Source organism: Xylocopa sonorina, unplaced genomic scaffold (genome assembly GCF_050948175.1).
Source record: "Xylocopa sonorina isolate GNS202 unplaced genomic scaffold, iyXylSono1_principal scaffold0050, whole genome shotgun sequence".
Classification (NCBI taxonomy): domain Eukaryota; kingdom Metazoa; phylum Arthropoda; class Insecta; order Hymenoptera; family Apidae; genus Xylocopa; species Xylocopa sonorina.
Window position 1 is genome coordinate 210,701 of NW_027490121.1, and position 15,050 is coordinate 225,750.

The following is a 15,050-nucleotide window of genomic DNA, read 5'->3' on the forward strand; positions in this document are numbered from 1 at the left end:
TCTACCTATCGTAGCAATAGTGTTCTAATGCTTCTTAAAACGCGATATCGCATCTCATTTCTATGTTTCATGGTAAGATATAATATGATTGGAGAAGTGTTATGTATTTCTCGTCTACGCTTCAAATGTATGTAAATGCGACACTTCCTTGCAAGGAAATAGCGTTTGCAAATGTCTACCTATCGTAGCAATAGTGTTCTAATACTTCTTAAACGCGATATCGCATCTCATTTCTATGTTTCATCGTAAGATATAATATGATTTGCGAAGTGTTACGTATTCCTCGTCTACACTTCAAATAAATGTACATGCGACACTTCCTTGCAAGGAAATAGCGTTTGCAGATGTCTACGTATCGAAGCAATAGAGTTCAAATGCTTCTTAAAACGAGATATCGCATCTCATTTCTATGTTTCATGACAAGATGTAATATTCATTGCGAAGTGTTATGTATTTCTCGTCTACACTTCAAATGTATGTAAATGCGACACTTCCTTGCTAGGAAATAGCGTTTGCAGATGTCAACGTATCGTAGCAATAGAGTTCAAATGCCTCTTAAAACGAGATATTGCATCTCATATCTATGTTTCATGGTAAGATATAGTATTCATTGCGAAGTGTTACGCATTCCTCATCTACGATTCAAATGGATGTAAATGCGACACTTCCTTGCTAGGAAGTAGCGTTTTCAAATGTCCACGTATCGAAGCAATAGAGTTCAAATGCTTCTTTAAACGCGATATCGCATCTCATTTCTATGTTTCATGGTAAGATAGAATATGATTTGCGATTTGTTATGTAGTCCTCGTCTACACTTCAAATGAATGTAAATGCGACACTTCCTCGCTAGGATATAGCGTTTGCAGATGTCTACGTATCGTAGCAATAGATTTCCAATGCTTCTTAAAACGCGATATCGCATCTCATTTCTACGTTTCATGGTAAGATATAATATGATTGGAGAAGTGTTATGTATTCCGCGTCTACACTTCAAATGGATGTAAATGCGACACTTCCTTGCAAGGAAATAGCGTTTGCAAGTGTCTACCTATCTTAGCAATAGTGTTCCAATACTTCTTAAAATGCGATATCGCATCTCATTTCTATGTTTCATGGTAAGATATAATATGATTTGCGAAGTGTTATGTATTCCTCGTCTACACTTCAAATGAATGTGATTGCGACACTTCCTCGCTAGGATATAGCGTTTGCAGATGTCTACGTATCGTAGCAATAGATTTCCAATGCTTCTTAAAACGCGATATCGCATCACATTTCTATGTTTCATGGTAAGATATAATATGATTTGCGAAGTGTCATGTATTCCCCGCCTACACTTCAAATGAATGTAAATGTCACACTTCCTTGCAAGGAAATAGCGTTTGCAGATGTCTACGTTTCGTAGCAATAGAGTTCTTATGATTCTTAAAAAGCGATATCGCATCTCATTTCTATGTTTCATGGTAAGATATAATATGATTTGCGAAGTGTTATGTAGTCCTCGTCTACACTTCAAATGAATGTAAATGCGACACTTCCTTGCTAGGAAATAGCGTTTGCAGATATCTACCTATCGTAGCAATAGAGTTCTAATGCTTCTTAAAACGCGATATCGCATCTCATTTCCAAGTTTCATGGTAAGATATAATATGACTTGCGAAGTGTTATGTATTCCTCTTCTACACATCAAATGAATGTAAATGCGACACTTCCTTGCTAGGAAATAGCGTTTGCAGATGTCTACGTATCGTAGCAATAGTGTTCTTATGATTCTTAAAACGCGTAATCGCATCTCATTTCTATGTCGCATGATAGGATATAATATTCATTGTAAAGTGTTATGTATAACTCGTATTCTCTTCAGAAGAATGTAAATGCGACACTTCCTTGCAAGGAATTAGCGTTTGCAGATGTCTACGTATCGTAGGGATAGAGTTCAAATGCTTCTTAAAACGAGATATTGCATCTCATATTTATGTTTCATGATAAGATATAATATTCATTGCGAAGTGTTATGCATTCCTCGTCTATGATTCAAATGAACGTAAATGCGACACGTCCTTGCAAGGAAATAGCGTTTGCAGATGTCTAGGTATCGTAGCAATAGAATTCTAATGCTTCCTAAAGCGCAATATCGCATCTCATTTCTATGTTTCATGGTAAGATATAATATTATTTGCGAAGTGTTATGTATTCCTCGTCTACACTTCAAATGAATGTAAATGCAATACTTCCTTGCAAGGAAATGGCGTTTGCAGATGTCTACGTATCGAAGCAATAGAGTTCAAATGCTTCTTAAAACGAGATATTGCATCTCATATCTATGTTTCATGGTAAGATATAATATTCATTGCGAATTGTTACGCATTCCTCATCTACGATTCAAATGGATGTAAATGCGACACTTCCTTGCAAGGAAGTAGCGTTTGCAAATGTCCACGTATCGAAGCAATAGAGTTCAAATGCTTCTTTAAACGCGATATCGCATCTCATTTCTATGTTTCATGGTAAGATAGAATATGATTTGCGAATTGTTATGCAGTCCTCGTCTACACTTCAAATGAATGTAAATGCGACACATCCTTGCTAGGAAATAGCGTTTGCAGATGTCTACGTATCGTAGGGATGGGGTTCTAATGCTTCTTAGAACGTGATATCGCATCTCACTTCTATGTTTCATGACAAGATGTAATATTCATTGCGAAGTGCTATGTATTCCTCGTCTACACTTCAAATGAATGTAAATGCGACACTTCCTTGCTTGGAAATAGCGTTTGCAGATGTCTACGTATCGTAGCAATAGAGTTCTTATGATTCTTAAAACGCGTAATCGCATCTCATTTCTATGTCGCATGATAGGATATAATATTCATTGTAAAGTGTTATGTATACCTCGTATTCTCTTCAGAAGAATGTAAATGCCACACTTCCTTGCAAGGAATTAGCGTTTGCAGATGTCTACGTATCGTAGGGATAGAGTACTAATGCTTCTCAAAACGCGATATCGCATCTCATTTCTATGTTTCATGATAAGGTATAATATTAATTGCGAAGTGTTATGTAAACCTCGCATTCACTTCAAAAGTACGTAAATGCGACACTTCCTTGCAAGGAAATAGCGTTTGCAGATGTCTAGGTATCGTAGCAATAGAGTTCTAATGCTTCTTAAAACGCGATATCGCATCTCATTTCTATGTTTCATGGTAAGATATAATATGATTTGCGAAGTGTTATGTATTCCTCGTCTACACTTCAAATGAATGTAAATGCGACACTTCCTTGCAAAGAAGTAGCGTTTGCAAATATCTACGTATCGTAACAATAGAGTTCTTATGATTCTTAAAACGCGATATCGCATCTCATTTCTATGTTTCATGGTAAGATATAATATGATTTGCGAAGTGTCATATATTCCTCGTCTACACTTCAAATGAATGTAAATGCGACACTTCCATGCTAGGAAATAGCGTCTGCAGATGTCTAGGTATCGTAGCAGTAGAGTTCAAATGCTTCTTAAAACAAGATATTGCATCTCATTTCTATGTTTCATGGTAAGATATAATATGATTTGCGAAGTGTCATGTATTCCTCGTCTACACTTCAAATGAATGTAAATGCGACACTTCCTTGCTAGAAAATAGCGTCTGCAGATGTCTAGGTATCGTAGCATTGGAGTTCAAATGCTTCTTAAAACGAGTTATTGCATCTCATATCTATGTTTCATGGTAAGATATAATATGATTTGCGATGTGTCATGTATTCCTCGTCTACACTTCAAATGAATGTAAATACGACACTTCCTTGCTAGGAATTAGCGTCTGCAGATGTCTAGGTATCGTAGCAATAGTGTTCAAATGCTTCTTAAAACGAGATATTGCATCTCATATCTATGTTTCATGATAAGATACAATATACATTGCGAAGTGTTATGTATTCCTCGTCTACACTTCAAATGAATGTAAATGCGACACATCCATGCAAGGGAATAGCGTTTGCAGATGTCTACGTATCGATGCATTAGAGTTCAAATGCTTCTTAAAACGCGATATCGCATCTCATTTCTATGTTTCATGGTAAGATATAATATGATTGGGGAAGTGTTATGTATTACTCGTCTACACTTCAAATGAATGTAAATGCGACACTTCCTTGCAAGGAAATAGCGTTTGCAGATGTCTAGGTATCGTAGCAATAGAGTTCTAATGCTTCCTAAAACGCGATATCGCATCTCATTTCAATGTTTCATGGTAAGATATAATATGATTTGCGAAGTGTTATGTATTCCTCGTCTACACTTCAAATGAATGTAAATGCGACACTTCCTTGCTAGGAAATAGTGTCTGCAGATGTCTAGGTATCGTAGCGATAGAGTTCTAACGCTTCTTAAAACGCGATATCGCATCTCATTTCTATGTTGCATGATAGGACATAATATTCATTGTAAAGTGTTATGTATACCTCATATTCTCTTCAGAAGAATGTAAATGCGATACTTCCTTGCAAGGAAATAGCGTTTGCAGATGTCTAGGTATCGTAGCAATAGAGTTCTAATGCTTCCTAAAACGCGATATCGCATCTCATTTCAATGTTTCATGGTAAGATATAATATGATTTGCGAAGTGTTATGTATTCCTCGTCTACACTTCAAATGAATGTAAATGCGACACTTCCTTGCTAGGAAATAGTGTCTGCAGATGTCTAGGTATCGTAGCGATAGAGTTCTAACGCTTCTTAAAACGCGATATCGCATCTCATTTCTATGTTGCATGATAGGACATAATATTCATTGTAAAGTGTTATGTATACCTCATATTCTCTTCAGAAGAATGTAAATGCGATACTTCCTTGCATGGAAATAGCGTTTGCAGATGTCTACGAATCGAAGCAATAGAGTTCAAATGCTTCTTAAAACGAGATATTGCATCTCATATCTATGTTTCATGATAAGATTTAATATTCATTGCGAAGTGTTATGCATTCCTCGTCTACGATTCAAATGAATGTAAATGCGACACTTCCTTGCAAGGAAATAGCGTTTGCAGATGTCTAGGTATCGTAGCAATAAAGTTCTAATGCTTCTTAAAACGCGATATCGCATATCAGTTCTATGTTTCATGGTAAGATATAATATGATTTGCGAAGTGTTATGTATTCCTCGTCTACACTTCAAATGAATGTAAATGTGACACGTCCTTGCAAGGAAATAGCGTTTGCAGATGTCTACGTTTCGTAGCAATAGAGTTCTTATGATTCTTAAAAAGCGATATCGCATCTCATTTCTATGTTTCATCGTAAGATATAATATGATTTGCAAAGTGTTATGTATTCCTCGTCTACACTTCAAATGAATGTAAATGCGACACTTCCTTGCAAGGAAATAGCGTTTGCAGATGTCTAGGTATCGTAGCAATAGTGTTCTAATGCTTCTTAAAACGCGATATCGCATCTCATTTCTATGTTTCATGGTAAGATATAATATGATTTGCGAAGTGTCATATATTCCTCGTCTACACTTCAAATGAATGTAAATGCGACACTTCCATGCTAGGAAATAGCGTCTACAGATGTCTAGGTATCGTAGCAGTAGAGTTCAAATGCTTCTTAAAACGAGATATTGCATCTCATTTCTATGTTTCATGGTAAGATATAATATGATTTGCGAAGTGTTATGCATTCCTCGTCTACACTTCAAGTGAATGTAAATGCGACACTTCCTTGCAAGGAAATAGCGTCTGCAGATGTCTAGGTATCGTAGCAATAGAGTTCAAATGCTTCTTAAAACGAGATATCGCATCTCATTTCTATGTTTCATGGTAAGATATAATATGATTTGCGACGTGTCATGTATTCTTCGTCTACACTTCAAATGAATGTAAATGCGACTCTTCCTTGCAAGGAAATAGCGTTTGGAGATGTCTACGTATCGTAGCAATAGAGTTCTTATGATTCTTAAAACGCGATATCGCATCTCATTTCTGTGTTTCATGGTAATATATAATATGATTTGCGAAGTGTTATGTATTCCTCGTCTACACTTCAAATGAATGTGATTGCGACACTTCCTCGCTAGGATATAGCGCTTGCAAATATCTACGTATCGAAGCAATAGAGTTCAAATGCTTCTTAAAACGAGATATTGCATCTCATATTTATGTTTCATGATAAGATATAATATTCATTGCGAAGTGTTATGCATTCCTCGTCTATGATTCAAATGAACGTAAATGCGACACGTCCTTGCAAGGAAATAGCGTTTGCAGATGTCTAGGTATCGTAGCAATAGAGTTCTAATGCTTCCTAAAACGCAATATCGCATCTCATTTCTATGTTTCATGGTAAGATATAATATGATTTGCGAAGTTTCATATATTCCTCGTCTACACTTCAAATGAATGTAAATGCGACACTTCCTTGCAAGGAAATAGCGTTTGCAGATGTCTACCTATCTTAGCAATAGAGTTCTAATGCTTCTTAAAACGCGATATCGCATTTCATTTCTATGTTTCATGGTAAGATATAATATGATTTGCGATGTGTCATGTATTCCTCGTCTACACTTCAAATGAATGTAAATGCGACACTTCCTTGCAAGGAAATAGCGTTTGCAGATGTCTACGTATCGAAGCAATAGAGTTCAAATGCTTCTTAAAACGAGATATTGCATCCCATATCTATGTTTCATGATAAGATATAATATTCATTGCAAAGTGTTATGCATTCCTCGTCTACGATTCAAATGAATGTAAATGCGACACTTCCTTGCCAGGAAATAGCGTCTGCAGATGTCTAGGTATCGTAGCGATAGAGTTCTAATGCTTCTTAAAACGCGATATCGCATCTCATTTCTATATTTCATGGTAAGATATAATATGATTTGCGGAGTGTTATGTATTCCACGTCTACGCTTCATATGAATGTAAATGCGACACTTCCTTGCAAGGAAATAGCGTTTGCAGATGTCTACCTATCGTAGCAATAGAGTTCTAATGCTTCTTAAAACGCGATATCGCATTTCATTTCTATGTTTCATGGTAAGATATAATATGACTTGCGAAGTGTCATGTATTCCTCGTCTACACTTCAAATGAATGTAAATGCGACACTTCCTTGCTAGGAAACAGCGTCTGCAGATGTCTAGGTATCGTAGCAATAGAGTTCAAATGCTTCTTAAAACGAGATATTGCATCTCATATCTTTGTTTCATGATAAGATATAATATTCATTGCGAAGTGTTATGCATTCCTCGTATACGATTCAAATGAGTGTAAATGCGACACTTCCTTGCAAGGAAATAGCGTTTGCAGATGTCTACGTATCGTAGCAATAGAGTTCTAATGCTTCTTAAAACTCGATATCGGATCTCATTTTTATGTTTCAGGGTAAGATATAATATTCATTGCGAAGTGTTATGCATTCCTGGTCTACGATTCAAATGAATGTAAATGCGACACTTCCTTGCAAGGAAATAGTGTTTGCAGATGTCCACGTATCGTAGCAATAGAGTTCTTATGATTCTAAAAACTTGATATCGCATCTCATTTCTATGTTTCATGGTAAGATATAATATGATTTGCGAAGTGTTATGTATTCCTCGTCTACACTTCAAATGAATGTAAATGCGGCACTTCCTTGCAAGGAAATAGCGTTTGCAGATGTCTACGTATCGAAGCAATAGAGTTCAAATGCTTCTTAAAACGAGATATTGCATCCCATATCTATGTTTCATGATAAGATATAATATTCATTGCAAAGTGTTATGCATTCCTTGTCTACGATTCAAATGAATGTAAATGCGACACTTCCTTGCCAGGAAATAGCGTCTGCAGATGTCTAGGTATCGTAGCGATAGAGTTCTAATGCTTCTTAAAACGCGATATCGCATCTCATTTCTATGTTTCATGGTAAGATATAATATGATTTGCGGAGTGTTATGTATTCCTCGTCTACACTTCATATGAATGTAAATGCGACACTTCCTTGCAAGGAAATAGCGTTTGCAGATGTCTACCTATCGTAGCAATAGAGTTCTAATGCTTCATAAAACGCGATATCGCATTTCATTTCTATGTTTCATGGTAAGATATAATATGATTTGCGATGTGTCATGTATTCCTCGTCTACACTTCAAATGAATGTAAATGCGACACTTCCTTGCAAGGAAATAGTGTTTGCAGATGTCTAGGTATCGTAGCAATAGAGTTCAAATGCTTCTTAAAACGAGATATTGCATCTCATTTCTATGTTTCATGATAAGATATAATATTCATTGCGAAGTGTTATGCATTCCTCGTCTGCGATTCAAATGAAAGTAAATGCAACACTTCCTTGCAAGGAAATAGCGATTGCAGATGTCTACGTATCGTAGCATTCGCTTTCTAATGCTTCTTAAAACGCGATATCGCGTCTCATTTCTATCTTTCATGGTAAGATATAATATGATTTGCGAAGTGTCATGTATTCCTCTTCTACACTTCAAATGAATGTAAATGTGACTCTTCCTTGCAAGGAAACAGCGTTTGCAGATGTCTACCTATCGTAGCAGTAGAGTTCTAATGCTTCTTAAAACGCGATATCGCATCTCATTTCCATGTTTCATGGTAAGATATAATATGATTTGCGAAGTGTTATGTATTCCTCGTCTACACTTCAAATGGATGTAAATGCGACACTTCCTTGCAAGGAAATAGCGTTTGCAAGTGTCTACCTATCTTAGCAATAGTGTTCCAATACTTCTTAAAATGCGATATCGCATCTCATTTCTATGTTTCATGGTAAGATATAATATGATTTGCGAAGTGTTATGTATTCCTCGTCTACACTTCAAATGAATGTGATTGCGACACTTCCTCGCTAGGATATAGCGTTTGCAGATGTCTACGTATCGTAGCAATAGATTTCCAATGCTTCTTAAAACGCGATATCGCATCACATTTCTATGTTTCATGGTAAGATATAATATGATTTGCGAAGTGTCATGTATTCCCCGTCTACACTTCAAATGAATGTAAATGCCATACTTCCTTGCTAGGAAATAGCGTTTGCAGATTTCTGCGTATCGTAGCTATAGAGTTCTTATGATTCTTAAAACGCGATATCGCATCTCATTTCTATGTTTCATGGTAAGATATAATATGATTTGCGAAGTGTTATGTATTCTTCGTCTACACTTCAAATGAATGTAAATGCGACACTTCCTAGCAAGGAAATAGCGTTTGCAGATGTCTACGTATCGTAGCAATAGTGTTCTAATGCTACTTAAAACGCGATATCGCATCTCATTTCCATGTTTCATGGTAAGATATAATATGATTTGCGAAGTGTTATGTATTCCTCGTCTACACTTCATATGAATGTAAATGCGACACTTCCTTGCAAGGAAATAGCGTTTGCAGATGTCTACCTATCGTAGCAGTAGAGTTCTAATGCTTATTAAAACGCGATATCGCATCTCATTTCTATGTTTCATGGTAAGATATAATATGATTTGAGAAGTGTTATGTATTCCTCGTCTACACTTCAAATGAATGTAAATGCGACACTTCCTCGCTAGGAAATAGCGTTTGCAGATGTCTACGTGTCGTAGCAATAGAGATCTAATGCTTCATTTCTATGTTTCATGGTAAGATATAATATGATTTGCGAAGTGTTATGTATTCCACGTCTACACTTCAAATGAATGTAAATGCGACACTTCCTTGCAAGGAAATAGCGTTTGCAGATGTCTACCTATCGTAGCAGTAGAGTTCTAATGATTATTAGAATGCGATATCGCATCTCATTTCTATGTTTCATGGTAAGATATAATATGATTTGCGAAGTGTTATGTATTCTTCGTCTACACTTCAAATGAATGTAAATGCGACACTTCCTAGCAAGGAAATATCGTTTGCAGATGTCTACGTATCTTAGCAATAGTGTTCTAATGCTTCTTAAAACGCGATATCGCATCTCATTTCCATGTTTCATGATAAGATATATTATGATTTGCGAAGTGTTATGTATTCCTCGTGTACATTTCATATGAATGTTAATGCGACACTTCCTTGCAAGGAAAGAGCGTTTGTAGATGTCTAAGTATTGTAGCAATAGAGTTCTTATGATTCTTAAAACGCGAAATCGCATCTCATTTCTATGTTTCATGGTAAGATATAATATGATTTGCGAAGTGTGTGTATTCCACGTCTACACTTCAAATGAATGTAAATGCGACTCTTCCTTGCAAAGAAATAGCGTTTGCAGATGTCTACGTATCGTAGCAATAGATTTCAAATGCTTCTTAAAACGCGATATCGCATCTCATATCTATGTTTCATGGTAAGATATAATATGATTTGCGAAGTGTTATGTATTCCTCGTCTACACTTCATATGAATGTAAATGCGGCACTTCCTTGCAAATAAATAGCGTTTGCAGATGTCTACGTATCGTAGCAATAGATTTCTAATGCTTCTTAAAACGCGATATCGCATCTCATTTCTATGTTTCATGGTAAGATATAATATGATTTGGGAAGTGTTATATATTCCTCGTCTACACTTCAAATGAATGTAAATGCGACACATCCTTGCAAGGAAATAGCGTTTGCAGATGTCTACGTATCGTAGCAATAGAGGTCTTATGATTCTCAAAACGCGATATCGCATCTCACTTCTATGTTTCATGGTAAGATATAATATGATTTGCGAAGTGTTATGTATTCCTCGTCTACACTTCAAATGAATGTAAATGCGAAACTTCCTTGCAAGGAAAGAGCGTTTGCAGATGTCTAAGTATCGTAGCAATAGAGTTCTTATGATTCTTAAAACGCGAAATCGCATCTCATTTCTATGTTTCATTGTAAGATATAATATGATTTTCGAAGTGTCATGTATACCTCGTCTACACTTCAAATGAATGTAAATGCGACACTTCCTTGCTAGGAAATAGCGTCTGCAGATGTCTAGGTATCGTAGCAATAGAGTTCTAATGCTTATTAAAACGCGATATCGCATCTCATTTCTATGTTTCATGGTAAGATATAATATGATTTGCGAAGTGTTATGTATTCCTCGTCTACACTTCAAATGTATGTAAATGCGACACTTCCTCGCTAGGAAATAGCGTTTGCAGATGTCTACGTGTCGTAGCAATAGAGATCTAATGCTTCATTTCTATGTTTCATGGTAAGATATAATATGATTTGCGTAGTGTTATGTGTTCCCCGTCTACACTTCAAATGAATGTAAGTGCGACACTTCCTTGCTAGGAAATAGCGTCTGCAGATGTCTAGGTATCGTAGCAATAGAGTTCTAATGCTTATTAGAACGCAATATCGCATCTCATTTCTATGTTTCATGGTAAGATATAATATGATTTGCGAAGTGTCATGTATTCCTCGTCTACACTTCAAATGAATGTAAATGCGACACTTCCTTGCTAGGAAATAGCGTCTGCAGATGTCTAGGTATCGTAGCAATAGAGTTCAAATGCTTCTTAAAACGAGTTATTGCATCTCATATCTATGTTTCATGGTAAGATATAATATGATTTGCGAAGTGCTATGTATTCCTCGTCTACACTTCAAATGAATGTAAATGCGACACTTCCTTGCAAGGAAATAGCGTTTGCAGATGTCTACGTATCGTAGCAATAGAGTTCTTATGATTCTTAAAACGCGATATCGCATCTCATTTCTATGTTTCATGGTAAGATATAATATGACTTGCGAAGTATCATGTATTCCTCGTCTACATTTCAAATGAATGTAAATGCGACATTTCCTTGCTAGGAAATAGCGATTGCAGATGTCTACATATCGTAGCAATAGCTTTCTAATGCTTCTTAAAACGCGATATCGAATCTCATTTCTATGTTTCATGGTAAGATATAATATGATTTGCGAAGTGTCATGTATTCCTCGTCTACACTTCAAATGAATGTAAATGCCACACTTCCTTGCAAGGAAATAGCGTTTGCAGATGTCTACGTATCGAAGCAATAGAGTTCAAATGCTTCTTAAAACGCGATATCGCATCTCATCTCTATGTTTCATGGTAAGATATAATATGATTTGCGAAGTGTTATGTATTCCTCGCCTACACTTCAAATGAATGTACATGCGACACTTCCTTGCTAGGAAATAGCGATTGCAGATGTCTACGTATCGTAGGGATGGAGTTTTAGTGCTTCTTAAAACGAGATATCGCATCTCATTTCTATGTTTCATGATAAGATGCTATATTCATTGCGAAGTGTTATGAAGACCACGTCTACACTTCAAATGAATGTGAATGCGACACTTCCTTGCTAGGAAATAGCGTTTGCAGATGTCTACGTATCGAAGCAATAGAGTTCACATGCTTCTTTAAACGCGATATCGCATCTCATATCTATGTTTCATGGTAAGATATAATATGATTTGCGAAGTGTTATGTATTCCTCGTCTACACTTCAAATGAATGTAAATGCGACACTTCTTTGCTAGGAAATAGCGTTTGCAAATGTCTACCTATCGTAGCAATAGTGTTCTAATGCTTCTTAAAACGCGATATCGCATCTCATTTCTATGTTTCATGGTAAGATATAATATGATTGGAGAAGTGTTATGTATTTCTCGTCTACGCTTCAAATGTATGTAAATGCGACACTTCCTTGCAAGGAAATAGCGTTTGCAAATGTCTACCTATCGTAGCAATAGTGTTCTAATACTTCTTAAAACGCGATATCGCATCTCATTTCTATGTTTCATCGTAAGATATAATATGATTTGCGAAGTGTTACGTATTCCTCGTCTACACTTCAAATAAATGTACATGCGACACTTCCTTGCAAGGAAATAGCGTTTGCAGATGTCTACGTATCGAAGCAATAGAGTTCAAATGCTTCTTAAAACGAGATATCGCATCTCATTTCTATGTTTCATGACAAGATGTAATATTCATTGCGAAGTGTTATGTATTTCTCGTCTACACTTCAAATGTATGTAAATGCGACACTTCCTTGCTAGGAAATAGCGTTTGCAGATGTCAACGTATCGTAGCAATAGAGTTCAAATGCCTCTTAAAACGAGATATTGCATCTCATATCTATGTTTCATGGTAAGATATAGTATTCATTGCGAAGTGTTACGCATTCCTCATCTACGATTCAAATGGATGTAAATGCGACACTTCCTTGCTAGGAAGTAGCGTTTTCAAATGTCCACGTATCGAAGCAATAGAGTTCAAATGCTTCTTTAAACGCGATATCGCATCTCATTTCTATGTTTCATGGTAAGATAGAATATGATTTGCGATTTGTTATGTAGTCCTCGTCTACACTTCAAATGAATGTAAATGCGACACTTCCTCGCTAGGATATAGCGTTTGCAGATGTCTACGTATCGTAGCAATAGATTTCCAATGCTTCTTAAAACGCGATATCGCATCTCATTTCTACGTTTCATGGTAAGATATAATATGATTGGAGAAGTGTTATGTATTCCGCGTCTACACTTCAAATGGATGTAAATGCGACACTTCCTTGCAAGGAAATAGCGTTTGCAAGTGTCTACCTATCTTAGCAATAGTGTTCCAATACTTCTTAAAAAGCGATATCGCATCTCATTTCTATGTTTCATGGTAAGATATAATATGATTTGCGAAGTGTTATGTAGTCCTCGTCTACACTTCAAATGAATGTAAATGCGACACTTCCTTGCTAGGAAATAGCGTTTGCAGATATCTACCTATCGTAGCAATAGAGTTCTAATGCTTCTTAAAACGCGATATCGCATCTCATTTCCAAGTTTCATGGTAAGATATAATATGACTTGCGAAGTGTTATGTATTCCTCTTCTACACATCAAATGAATGTAAATGCGACACTTCCTTGCTAGGAAATAGCGTTTGCAGATGTCTACGTATCGTAGCAATAGTGTTCTTATGATTCTTAAAACGCGTAATCGCATCTCATTTCTATGTCGCATGATAGGATATAATATTCATTGTAAAGTGTTATGTATAACTCGTATTCTCTTCAGAAGAATGTAAATGCGACACTTCCTTGCAAGGAATTAGCGTTTGCAGATGTCTACGTATCGTAGGGATAGAGTTCAAATGCTTCTTAAAACGAGATATTGCATCTCATATTTATGTTTCATGATAAGATATAATATTCATTGCGAAGTGTTATGCATTCCTCGTCTATGATTCAAATGAACGTAAATGCGACACGTCCTTGCAAGGAAATAGCGTTTGCAGATGTCTAGGTATCGTAGCAATAGAATTCTAATGCTTCCTAAAGCGCAATATCGCATCTCATTTCTATGTTTCATGGTAAGATATAATATTATTTGCGAAGTGTTATGTATTCCTCGTCTACACTTCAAATGAATGTAAATGCAATACTTCCTTGCAAGGAAATGGCGTTTGCAGATGTCTACGTATCGAAGCAATAGAGTTCAAATGCTTCTTAAAACGAGATATTGCATCTCATATCTATGTTTCATGGTAAGATATAATATTCATTGCGAATTGTTACGCATTCCTCATCTACGATTCAAATGGATGTAAATGCGACACTTCCTTGCAAGGAAGTAGCGTTTGCAAATGTCCACGTATCGAAGCAATAGAGTTCAAATGCTTCTTTAAACGCGATATCGCATCTCATTTCTATGTTTCATGGTAAGATAGAATATGATTTGCGAATTGTTATGCAGTCCTCGTCTACACTTCAAATGAATGTAAATGCGACACATCCTTGCTAGGAAATAGCGTTTGCAGATGTCTACGTATCGTAGGGATGGGGTTCTAATGCTTCTTAGAACGTGATATCGCATCTCACTTCTATGTTTCATGACAAGATGTAATATTCATTGCGAAGTGCTATGTATTCCTCGTCTACACTTCAAATGAATGTAAATGCGACACTTCCTTGCTTGGAAATAGCGTTTGCAGATGTCTACGTATCGTAGCAATAGAGTTCTTATGATTCTTAAAACGCGTAATCGCATCTCATTTCTATGTCGCATGATAGGATATAATATTCATTGTAAAGTGTTATGTATACCTCGTATTCTCTTCAGAAGAATG